Below are 12,595 nucleotides of genomic sequence, written 5' to 3' on the forward strand. Positions count from 1 at the left end.
GGGGATAAGGACTCATATGTAATACCTTAATCAATAAAGAAAAAAAAGAAAGAATGCTTGCAAAATACAAAAAAAAAAGCTGGGGAAACTTTTTTAGAATAAAAAAGTGTACATAATCTTTTTGAAAAACAGCTCTCTCTAAGTATTAGAAACATACACATTACTTTGGGGTACTTTTCTGTATTTTCAATATTTTCTATATAATGTATATATTATATTTACAATTACAAAAATACCTTAATAAAACAATTACTTAATCATCAAAAAAATAAAACAAACTAATATTGGCAAAATAGGTACATCTAAAATACTGAATGGTCCATTAAAATAATATCCCCATTTCATGTAACCAATTCTGAGAGAAAACTGATTACTCACTTGCATGATCACAAGAATCTTAAGACCACTCTTAAATATTTCTTTGGCCCGGCCAATGTGGCACAGAAGTTGAGCTTCAACCTATGATCCAGGAGGTCACAGTTGGATTCCTGGTCAGGGCACATGCTGGGGTTGCAGGCTCGATCCCTAGTAGGGGACCTCCAGGAGGCAGACAATAAATGATTCTCTCTCATCATTGATGTATCTATCTCTCTCTCCTCCTTTCCTCTCTGAAATCAATAAAAATATAATTTAGAAAAAAATTCATTTCATTTAAAAAAACATATATTTCTTTGAGCCCTTTACTTAAATGTTTCTTACTAATTAGGAGGAAATAGAGCATAAAAGTTAAAGGAGTGTGTAGTTTCTAGATTCAGTCAAATCTTGATCCAATTGCTTTAGACAAAGCTCTTAATACCATTAAAAGCTTTTTTTCCGTATCTTTAAAATGGGAGAAATAAAAATACCTATAGACCAGAGCTTTTGTAATAACTAAATGTGATCACTCATGTCCTGATAGTAAGTAGCATTTATCAAGCATTTGACCATATGGTGGACACTATGATAGAAATTTTATACATTTTCTCATTTAATCATCACAAAATTCTAATAAGTACTAGTATTATACCTTTTTACAGGTGAGAAAAGTGAGGCCCAAGGCCCCACAGCTACAGGCCATAATCAGACTTAAATCCAACAGACTAACACAGACAATAGTGAGTTGAAGGCCTGGGGCGGGGTGAGAACTGGCTGGGAGGGGGGAAAAAGGCAGACACCTATAATATTCTCAACAATAAAGATAAATTTAAAAATTAAAATGAATAAATAAATTGAACAGACTAATTCGAGTATGAACCAATTAAGCTCGATGCCAGGCACCCAGTAAGTACTTAATAAATCTCAGCTTATGTTTTTTGTGTTTAATTCTACTTTACCTATGTGTCAACTTATTTAACAGTTCCAACGAAAATAAAATAGTTCCCAAATATTTTAATTTCATTCTAAAAGAGGAAGAAAGGGGGAGAGAAAAAAACCAGAGAGAGAATATGAGCACTAAATTGTGAATTACTTATTTATGGTTATGAATAAGGATCAGATTTCTCATATGGCACTTAACTAAAAAAATTCAATAGGAGAACTTCTGGTTTCTGGTTCCATATGTAAGGAACTTGGAAGTCCTAACAATAAGTAAAAAGCTGAGCAGACTCAAAAGATCAACTCGATTTTCTTGGATCCATAAGAGGGCAGAAAATAGGGCAAACCATTGCCACCAAGATGGGAAAGAGACAGGAAAATACAGGGAGTCACACCTTCCAGGAACAGAGACTCACTAGTGGAAATTTTTAAGGGGAACCAGAACCAGTGTTGGAGTAGGAAAAACTGAACTGCCATTGACCAGTTACTAGAGATTCAGTGTAGACAAGTCTGAGAATTAAAAATTCTAGGGATCCAGTCATAAGAAGTCCTCAAGTCCCTACAATAAGCCAATAAGTTTATTCATTAAAATTAAAATTCTGACTTATAAAAGACAATATCAAGAGAAAATATTTGCAAAAGATACATCTGATTGTTATCCAAAATATACAAATAACTCTTGAAACTCAATAAGAAAATAACCTGATTTAAAAAAAAAAACAGCCAAAGACCTTAACAGACACCTCACCATAGAAGATATACACTGAGTGGCCAGATTATTATGATCTCTGAACGCATAATAATCTGGCCACTCAGTGTGTATCCTATACAATAAAAGGCTAATATGAAAATTGTCCCCTTGACCAGGAGTTCGACCAGCAGGCAGGCAGGCCAACCGCCCATGTCCCCTCCCCCTGGCCAGGCTGACCAGACTCCACCCATGCACAAATTCATGCACCGGGCCTCTAATATATATGTATACACTGAGTGGCCAGATTATTATGCGTTCAGAGATCATAATAATCTGGCCACTCAGTGTATAGATGGCAAATAAGCATGTGAAAAGATGCTCTACTGCCTGGAAGTGTGGCTCAATTGGTTGAGCATAGTCCCATTCAACAGGAGGTCTCTGGTTGATTCCCAGTCAGGGCACATACCCGGGTTGTGGTCTCAATCCCCAGTATCGGGCATGCAAGAGGCAGCCAATCGATGTTTCTTTCTCATTGATGTTTTTATCTCTCTCCCTCTCCCTGCCTCTCTCTGAAATCAATAAAAACATTTTTTAAAAGATGCTGCTCTACATTATATGTCATTAGAGAAATGCAAATTAAAACAATGAGATACCACTACACACCTATTAGAATGGCTAAAATCCAGAATACTGACAACACCAAATGCTGAGAAGGATAGAGCAATAGGAACTCTCATATATTGGGCATGCAAAACATTGGAAACCCTTTGGAAGACAGTTTAGTGGTTTCTGACAAAACTAAACATACTCTTACCATACACTCCAACAATCATGCTCCTTGGTATTCACCCAAAGTAGCTGAAAACATAGGCCCACAAAAAATCTGCACAAGGATGCTTATGGAAGTTTTATTCATAATTGTCAAAATTTGGAAGCAACTGAGATATTCTTCAGTAGGTAAATGAATAGGTAACTATGGTACATCCAGACAATGAAGAAATGAGCTATCAAGCCATGGAAAGACATGGAGGAATCCTAAATGCATATTACTAAGTGAAAGAAGTAAATCTGAAAAGGTTATATACTATGTGACTCCAAATAAATATGAAAAAGGCAAAATTATGGTGATAGTAAAAATAGCAGTGGTTTCTAGGGTTGGAGAGGAGGGCAGAGATGAACAGAGGCAGTGTAAAGAGGATTTTTAGGCCAGTGAAAATACTCTGTATGTTATCTATAATAATAAAGCGTTAATATGTAAATCGGTTGAATGGCCGAACAGTGGAACGACCATCCAGATGACCTTCTGGACGACCTTCCCAATGATGCCATGGCTGCGAGGGCTGAGGCAGCCACTAGGCTACGAAGGCCTACTCTTGCACACATATCATGCATCGGGCCTCTAGTTATAATGGTAAATATATGACATTGTACATTTGTCCAAAACCATAGAACATACAGCCTCAAAAGTGAATCCTAGCCCTAGCTGGTTTGGCTCAGTGGATAGAGCGTCAGCCTGGGGACTGAAGGGTCCCGGGTTCGATTCTGGTCAAGGGCACATCCTGGGTTGTGGGCTTGATCCCCAGTAGGGGGCATGCAGGAGGCAGCCAATCAATGAGTCCCTCTCATCATTAATGTTTCTATCTCTCTCCCTCTCCCTTTCTCTCTGAAATAAATAAAAATATTTTTTTAAAAAAGTGAATCCTAAGACAAAAAAAAGAAAGACTTTGAGTGATTATAAGATTATGATTCATTGGGGGGGGGGGGGGGAAATGTACTATTCTGGTGAGTGAAGTTGATAATGGGGAGGCTATACATGTAGGGGGATAAGTATATGGGAAATCTGAACCTTTCAATTTTATTGTAAACTTGAAACTGCTCTATAAATATACTCCTTAAATGAAATTTAGTATCCTAGGTGGAATCCTAGACCAGAAAAATACATTAAGAGGTAAACTAAGGAAATCTGAATAAACCATGGACTTTGGTTTATAATGTTAATACTGGTTCATTAGTTGTGACAAATATACCAAACTGATAAAAAATATTAATAATAAAAAATTGGATGTGTGATATATGAAAATTATACTATGTTCTCAATTTTTTGCAAATCTAAAGTAGTTCTTAAAAATAACCTATTTGAGCCCTGGCTGGTGAGGTACAGTTGGTTGAGCGTCCTCCCATGCACAGAGAGGTTGCAGGTTCGATTCTTGGTCAGGACTCAATCGCCAGTAGGGGGCATTCAGGAGGCAGCTGATTGATGGTTCTCTCAAATCAATAAAAACATATTTTTAAAAATAACCTGTTTGAAAAAATTCAAGTTAAAAAAGTAAGCAGGAGTTTTGGGAATGCAAACATACAAGATCAAAACTTGAGGGAGATGGGACCCTCAGGATGCATTTATGTCAGATGGGGAAAAAGGACAAAGTCTCACAGTGCCTTAATCTAGGAAAGGTATTTTTTTAAAATAGCTTTAAATGGTTAAAATTCCCAAAAGAAAAATTGAAAATAATTTCAAATTAGAAGGTTTTAAAGAATAATTGTCCAGGGTCATCAAGCTAGCTTATTGGAAAGCTGCAATTAAAAACTCGTCACACCCAATTTAGTGCTCTTTCCACTATAACAGATTGTCACAACAGAATATATTTGATTCCAGGTAGTAAGTACACTGAAAATTTTAAAATAAAAATAAAAAAACAAGAAAGTGACAAAATGGGAGATCTTTGAGTCAGAATCAAGTATTCTAGCCAGCATGGCAAGGAACAGTTACAATTTCAAAATGGCTTTAACCAAAAGAGAAATAGTGATTTGAAAAGGGATGAAAGTGACAACAGGCTTCTGTTTGGTAGTTTTAGACCTGAGCTTTTGCCTTTGAGGTAGTAATTCAAAGTGCTTTAAAGCCTGGACTAAATAACATAAAATAACATAAAGCACTAAATGATCTAGATATATAAAAGCCCAGCAACCAGAACGGCAGAACGACCAGAACAACCAGTGGCTATGACAGGCACTGCGACAGCCAATCAGCCTGATCCGGGCCCTGTTCACCCCCGCCCCCGCGCCCCGGTTGGTCTGGCCACTGATCAGCCCCCAACATCTCAATCAGGGGTGGGGCTGGCTGGCCAACCACCCGCGGCCCCTCACCCCCTGCCAGCCCAGCCAGATGGGTCCCCATCAGGGCAGGCCGGCCAAACCCCACGCATGCACAAATTTGTGCACCGGACCTCTAGTAAAAAATTATGACCTGTTGAGATAAGGCCAACTTTCAAGTCTGTACCCTGAAATTCCGTGAATTCATATCAAGTTACAACTGGGCAACAAATCCATCTATTGGGCTAATTTATTTCATTTTATTTTTCTGACTACAATTTAAAAATAATTTTATTACAAAAATTCTCAAGCATACAAAAATAGTGTGTAATGAATGTGTTATCTTATATCCATTATCCAATTTCAATAATTCACAACATTTTACTTTTCATACTTTACCTATTGCCACCACCACCCTTTTTTTGGATGACTGAACTGATTTAAGATGAAGAATAGAATCGTCTTTGGGAAAAGGGAAAAGAAAGGATGGGAGCAATATTTTCAGTCTGTTATCAACTGATACTTGAACCAGAAAGATTCTAGACTATGAGGCAAATAAATGTAAGAGGCAGGAATAATAAAGTAAATGTGTGTTAGGAGGATAGTCTAGATATGTTATTTGACAACAAATAGAACTACTGTCTATATTGTGAAGGAAGGCATTTTAAAGAATTATCTTCCAACTTTTTTTATTTTGACCAGAAGTGGGACAATAAAGATTGTAAAGCTTCATTGAGGTTATAGTTTCTAAACATTGGCTTACGTTTGAGGAATATTGGTATTACTTTCATTATCTTTAAATTCACATAGTCACCAACCAACCATAGTCGAATAAGCACCTAAAGAAAGAACAGTTTGCACTATTCACAAAATTTTAGTATCACTAAGTATCAGTTTATTTTTACAGCTCAAAGTTTATTTTTACAGTATAAATAAAATTGCTTATTTCCTATGAAGTCTCATGTATTTGAGAATGTTCCCATTTTTTTTATTTTGAAAGTTTAAATTAGAATATAAAGCAACTTTGTCAAGACCAATGGTCTTTCTTGTAATCTTTTTTTTTTAATATATTTTATTGATTTTTACAGAGAGGAAGGGAGAGGGATAGAGTTAGAAACATTGACGAGAGAGAAACATCGATCAGCTGCCTCCTGCACACCCCCTATTGGGGATGTGCCCACAACCAAGGTACATGCCCTTGACCGGAATCCAACCTGGGACCCTTTAGTCTGCAGGCCAACACTCTATCCACTGAGCCAAACCAGTTAGGGCCTTTCTTATAATCTTAATGAAACTACTTTATCCCTAAACCTTGGAGGATTCTTCTGAGCATTTAGAATCTCAATTTAGCTTCCTGTCTAAATGTTGAAGGTAGAGACTATTAGAAGATGGCTATGTGGCAAATATAAGCATATCTAAAACATCATCATTGAAAAGAAAATGTGAACAATATCATGCTAAACTGTCTCAATTTTAATCATGAAACAAAAAGCAAAAACTAGGTAGAGATGGGAGGTGATGGGGAGAAGGGAGTTTAAATTACAAAATCGCAAGGCCCTACTGAAGTTTTAAAGCATGAATCTAAATCTCAAGATAAATGTGGTTTTTTTCCCCTCAAATCTGGGCCCTCCCAATTGACTTTTTAAAAAACTAGTGGCCCAGTGCACAAAATTTGTGCAGGGGGGTGTCCCTCAGCCTGGCCTGCACCCTCTCTAATCTGGGACCCCTCGGGGGATGTCCGACTGCCATAGACAACCTGTGGGATTGGGCCCAAACCAGCAGTCGCAATCCGGGACTGCTGGCTCCTAACCGCTCACCTGCCTGCCTGCCTGCCTGGCTGATCGCCTGTAACCACTCTGCCTGCCAGCCTGATCGCCCCCAGTTGCCCCCCATTCCAGCCTGATCACCCCCAACTGCCCCCCACTGCCAGCCTGATCACCCCAACTGCCCCCCCTACTGGCCTTCTCACCCCCAACTGCCCACAGGTACCCTCACAGGTAGCAGGTGCTGATTAGGGGAGGAGGGCACGATTGTTTCCTGGGACTGTAGGTATCGAAGCTTTGCAGAGGGTTCGGCAGACCTCGGAGGGGCAGGCTATGGCCAGCAGCCCTGTAGTGGTGGTCGTCCCTGGAGGTGCTGGTGGAGGGGAGGGGCAGCAGGGGGCTCAAGGGGGGCGGCAAGGCCAAAGGGGAAGTAACTGTCAAACCTCCCTTCTTGGCGCCATTCTTTAAATGTGGCCGTTTCACAGCTGTAAGTGCTCAGGGCGGGGCTCCGATCTCCTGGAGCGGGATGGGGCTGGGCCAGGGCTGGACCAGGAAGGCTAGGAGGGCAGGTTTACCTGCCGGCCCCCCGCGAGTTTCAGTAGCTTCTGTTGCAGACATGCTGTGGTGGGGGGGCGGGATGGGTCTGACCCTGGGGGGCTGCTCAGGCCTGCCTCCACCCGGGTCTGGAGTTGTAGGGAGGAGAGGTGTGCCCGACCCTAGCGGAGGGGGCCTGGCAGCGGCGGGCCATGGGGCAGTGTGAGGTTAGTGCTGGGGGCAGAAATCCCCACCCCCGTCCCCGCCCAGCAGCTCCTGCCTGTTGACTGGTCACCAGTCATCACTGGGACACCATTAGGACCAATTAGCATATTCCTTCTTTATTACAGAGATTGTTGACACTTTTACAGATATCCCCCCTACTTGGCCCACATCCACCTAGCCCCACACCTGGCCTTCACCACACTTTGTCTGTGTAAGCAGGCTATGCATTTAGATTGCAAATCCAAAGAACAGAGATTGTCTAATTCTCTCCTCTATTTTCATTAGCAAAATGTTAGTATATTGTTGTCTACTGCTCTCCATTTTCCCTTCAATGTTAAAAAGAAGTCCTCAATCAAAATTATTCCTTCCTATATTTCATGCAAAACCAGTGAAATTATATCTCTGTACAATCCCATACTTCTGAGGAGAGCCTTGGTTCTCCACAGGTTTTAATTCATTCAAAAGATGCCACAAACCCATAATGCCTTTATGTGCCCTGCTTCTCCTAAAGTCTAATCTCTTGCTTTTCTAATGAGTGTCTATAAAGATCGTCTACACACATCCTATTCTTTGTTCTTTATGACCACACATCCCTACAATTGCTATACATTCTGACTAATATATTCCCATCCCTTGCAGGGTATATCCCATTTTAAGTACCTCAGTGCCCATCCCCTAGACAATCACCTTTCCATAAGCCTACATTCACATAGCTAGCTCACTTTCCAACTACTCCAAGTTCTACCTTCTCTAGATACTAATTTCCAATATCAAACATCCACTCTTGAGGCAAAAATGTATCAACTAAAAAGTCAGGGTCGCCCTGGTCAGGCCATTCAGTTGTTTCGAACACTGACCCATACACCAAAAGATTGCGGGTTCTACATACTTAGGTTTTGGGTTTGATCCCCAGTCAGGTATGTACCAAAGGCAATCAATCAATGTTTCTCTCTCACATTGATGTTTTTATCCCCCCCATCTCTAAAATCAATAAAACACACACACACACACTATCCTCAAGTGAGGATTAAAAAAAAAAGTCAGGGCCTGGTAATTTACCTCAAAACTCCAATTACTATGAAAAACATGCATGGTTTTCCATAAATTTCCAACTCTTGTTCCTTTCCAATGATCTGTCACAAGCTAGTTCTGTGGGCTGTGTCATCATACACCTCTTCCTATTGCAGGTTAGTGAAAGTTCTTTCCTCTACATTCTCAAATCTATATCCCCCTAAGATATCTTCACCTGTAATAAATAACTGGAGTCTCATAAATCAACTATTTGCCACATTATTTTAATATTTTTATGGGCATCTATTTTCATTCCATCCCACAGAAACTTCTTTCTTCTTAACTTTGCCTTTCACATAATTTAACAAATACCTAGAATAGCAGATTAATCATTTAATATGTTTCAATATGAATTATTAATAAAACATATTTACTATCTGATTATATATTTTATTTTAAAAATCAAAGTAGACACAGACAATGGGAAACAAAAGAAGCAAGTATTCTAGAAACACAAAGGATTAAGAATGGAGGCAGATTAAATTGTCAAAGACTGTCTCTACTGGACACATTATGCAGGATACTTGCCAATCCTCTGATAAATATGCCACTACACAAGCTCTGGACAACTGAGAAAATAAAAGATCAAATATGACCTGAGACCTGATGCTATGTCACATATACAATCATGATTTTTTATGAAAAATAACAAATGAAAGAAGAATGAAATAAAAGATAGTAAATGGAACAGGTAAACATTTTTATTCAGTCAAGTTAAAACTTAGTTTAAAAAAAACAACTGAGCATCCATGTCTCAAGACTTGGAGGATAAACTAAATAAACTGACCTGATCACTGAATGGGATGACTGGTGCCATTATTTTGGAAAGTTTACTACAGTATTAAGAAATAATGATTTGGTTTCAGCCCATTCCAAAGTGAAGCTGAAGATACTGATGAAAGATTCTGGGATTCAAGGTTTACTTTGAAGTGAAAGAAATTTTTCCTGAGTTACAAGAGACTTAGAGAATATTAATAATTAAGGGAATATCACTTATCACTTAGGTTTCTTGAGGATCAGAATAAACAGATTACTTGAAGATTCCCTTGCTGTTCTCTATGAAACTGCAACTTCCATTTGGGAGAGCAATCATTCGAGAGGAGAAATTTTCTTGAAAGGAGGCAGAAAAAGAACAGAATTAAAAGATGTCTTGCAATGACATACATTCAAGAATGCATACAGTATATTCTGAAAAGTCCTTCTACTGCTCTAGTAACACTAGTATTGCTAAGCAAGAGTGAAGAGATATATTAAAAAGATATATCTTTCAATATTGCTATTAATTTAATACTTAATAAAGATAATCAATACACAAATAAGTGCAAATATGCCTGACCAAATGATTTCATTATGTGAAACATATAATATCAAAGATAATCAATTCAGGTAGTTTTTCTGGTACCCTTGGATAATGTCTATTGAAAGAAATGCAGAGAAATAATCTTTTTTAAGATCTATCTTTTCAGTTTTCTTATAACATTGTCTCCCTTACTGGAGGAATAGTAAAGAAGCTGAAGAAAATCAGACTAATGAAGTTGCAAGAATATTTATGGAGAAAGTAAAAACAAAATTACTGGGGAAAGAAATTTTTTAAATGAGAAGATAGATAGATGAATAGATAGATATAGAGAGAATGAGGATGTATCCTTGAAAAGAGTCAGATATAATAATTGATTTAACACTTAGAGAAACACATTCATCCATTCTCCAAACCAAAATCTAGGCATTTATAAATAATAAAAACATAATATGCTAATTAGACCAGACGTCCTTCCGGAAAACCTTCCGGACAAAGCCGAGGCTGCGAGTATTTAATAATACAGTATAGACTTTAGTGTATGAAGACTATAATAAAAGAATGTAAACGTTTTAACTCTTCTGTAGTGTTGTTTTTAACCAATAATCTAAAGTAGGTATTTCCCTATATTAGCACCACCACCCCAAATTACCCAATGGCAAATTTGGTGTCTGGTTACCAAAAGACAATAAAAATTTTACTAAAGTATTCAGGCTACAGTCACTATTAACTGAAGCTACAAATTACAAGGAGAATTTCTAATGAAATATAATAACAGATTTCACAGCTGTGCTTAGCTGTCCAAGGCCATTTAGTAAGTCAAAACAAAATTCAACATTATCATTTTATCCAGTTGTGATAAAAGCCCAGATTTCACATAAAACATTAATATCTCTATGGAACAAAGGATCATCAGGAGATATACCTGAATAAGAAATTCCCCTCAATGACCAGGAAAATATACATTTCTACAGACTCATCTTGGATTTTGAGCAATTAAATGTATTTACACCTTCCATGGATCCCACTGTTTTGTCTTTTTGAAGCTTTGATACCTTCATCAGTAATATGTTCTATTATAAAATGTGAAGAGGCTTAATATCAAACATGCAACTTGAAATATATAAATATATATAAAAAAATACATGACCATTAAATGTAAAACATGATTGCCTTCAGATTTTCATTATCATCATTCTTTGCACAAAGTATTATGTTTTTCAAAGCACTTATACCAGCGGTGGTCAAACTTTTTGACTCGAGGGCCACAATGGGTTCTTAAACTGGACCGGAGGGCCGGAACAAAAGCATGGATGGAGTGTTTGTGTGAACTAATATAAATTCAAAGTAAAGGAGCGGAGGGGAGAGCAAGAGAACCGGATAAAACAGCCGGATCCAGCCCGCGGGCCATAGTTTGCCCACGGCTGACTTAGACACTTGTTATTTCACTTGACCCTCACAAAGAATTGTGTGAAATAAATGAGAAAAATATACTTTTAAAGATTAAGATTCTGAGACACAGAAGTCAAGGGGTTAGTCTAAAATCGTATTATATGCTGATTTCTAGTTATATTCTTAAATATTATTAAATGTTTTCATTTCTATACTGTTACCTTGTTAAAATCATTACAGTACCTAAGATGTATTTTGTGCACCAGGCTTCTAGTTAGAAATATTTAACAACTGATACAGAAGGTACCAACCAAAGAAAATAAACAGTGAACAAACTGAAATATACCACCTAAGTTTTATCAAAGGATATAAGCTGCATGTCAACCTTGACATGGGTATGACCTAGAGTTTGATTTGATCTCAAATTATAAATCATCTGTAGAAAAGTTTATTTGGCCTGAAATTTAAAAATCAGCAAAGCCTTTCAATCCAGACTCTGATCTTTCTGAATCTCAGAAATTTTCTCTTATTAAATTATACTTCTCCCGTTTTTATTTCTCCCTCTGTAACTCCTATTATTCACGTTTTGACTTCTAATCCATCCATCCTTCAAGACTCATCCCTTTTATGCAAGATTTTCATCATGTTTTTGTTCTATGTGCTTTGATTTATTTCTTGCACTTGTTCTTTCAGTTCACTGATTCATGTTTCAACAGTGTTCTCCTTTGATTTTTCCACTGAGTTGTTTAGCTGATATATTTTTCTTAGTACCTAAAATTCTTTTTGTTCTATATTTGAATTTCCCCAAATGCTTTTTTTCAAACTCAGGTTTCATTTATTTTGCCAATAACACTAGTTGCAGTGTCTACTCTGATTTTCCTACCTGATCTTCCTCTCTCCTCCACTACTTGGTCCCCTTCAATGGACTGTTATTTTCTCATTGACAACGCAGGTCTGGTTGTTGGAGTATCCTAAATGGCAAAAGTATCACACTTAGTGAAAAGAAAAGGGAGACAGCCAGTCCGTTCCCTGCCAAGGCATTAGGAGGAGAATCTCTGTTGTCCTCTCTTGTTACTTCTTTGCATCCTCAGAAACAGAGAAAACTCAGCTAGCATATTTAGCTACTTTGGCTTTTCAGCTAGCTGAGGAGACTTAGAAACTTAAAATATGTGATTACTGATCTTCTCCCACGGTGGTTCACAGACTTCTGAAGCCCAAGCTCTTCTTCCCAATATCTCCTGT

General features: G+C 37.9%; 1 protein-coding gene across 5 annotated transcripts in view; it reads right to left on the reverse strand.

The window, feature by feature from the left end:
• Positions 1 to 12,595, reverse strand: part of ZBTB20 (zinc finger and BTB domain containing 20) — a 913,066-nt gene that overhangs the window by 881,391 nt on the left and 19,080 nt on the right. The window contains exon 2 of one of the 5 annotated variants that reach the window (XM_080655529.1): positions 12,237 to 12,324. The exons of the other annotated variants lie outside the window; for them this stretch is intronic. The gene's annotated coding sequence lies outside the window, so the exon portion shown is untranslated. The remainder of the gene's footprint in view (positions 1 to 12,236; positions 12,325 to 12,595) is intronic. 5 annotated transcript variants of the gene reach the window in all.

Source organism: Plecotus auritus, assembly GCF_963455305.1.
Source record: "Plecotus auritus genome assembly, chromosome: 2".
NCBI classification, from domain to species: domain Eukaryota; kingdom Metazoa; phylum Chordata; class Mammalia; order Chiroptera; family Vespertilionidae; genus Plecotus; species Plecotus auritus.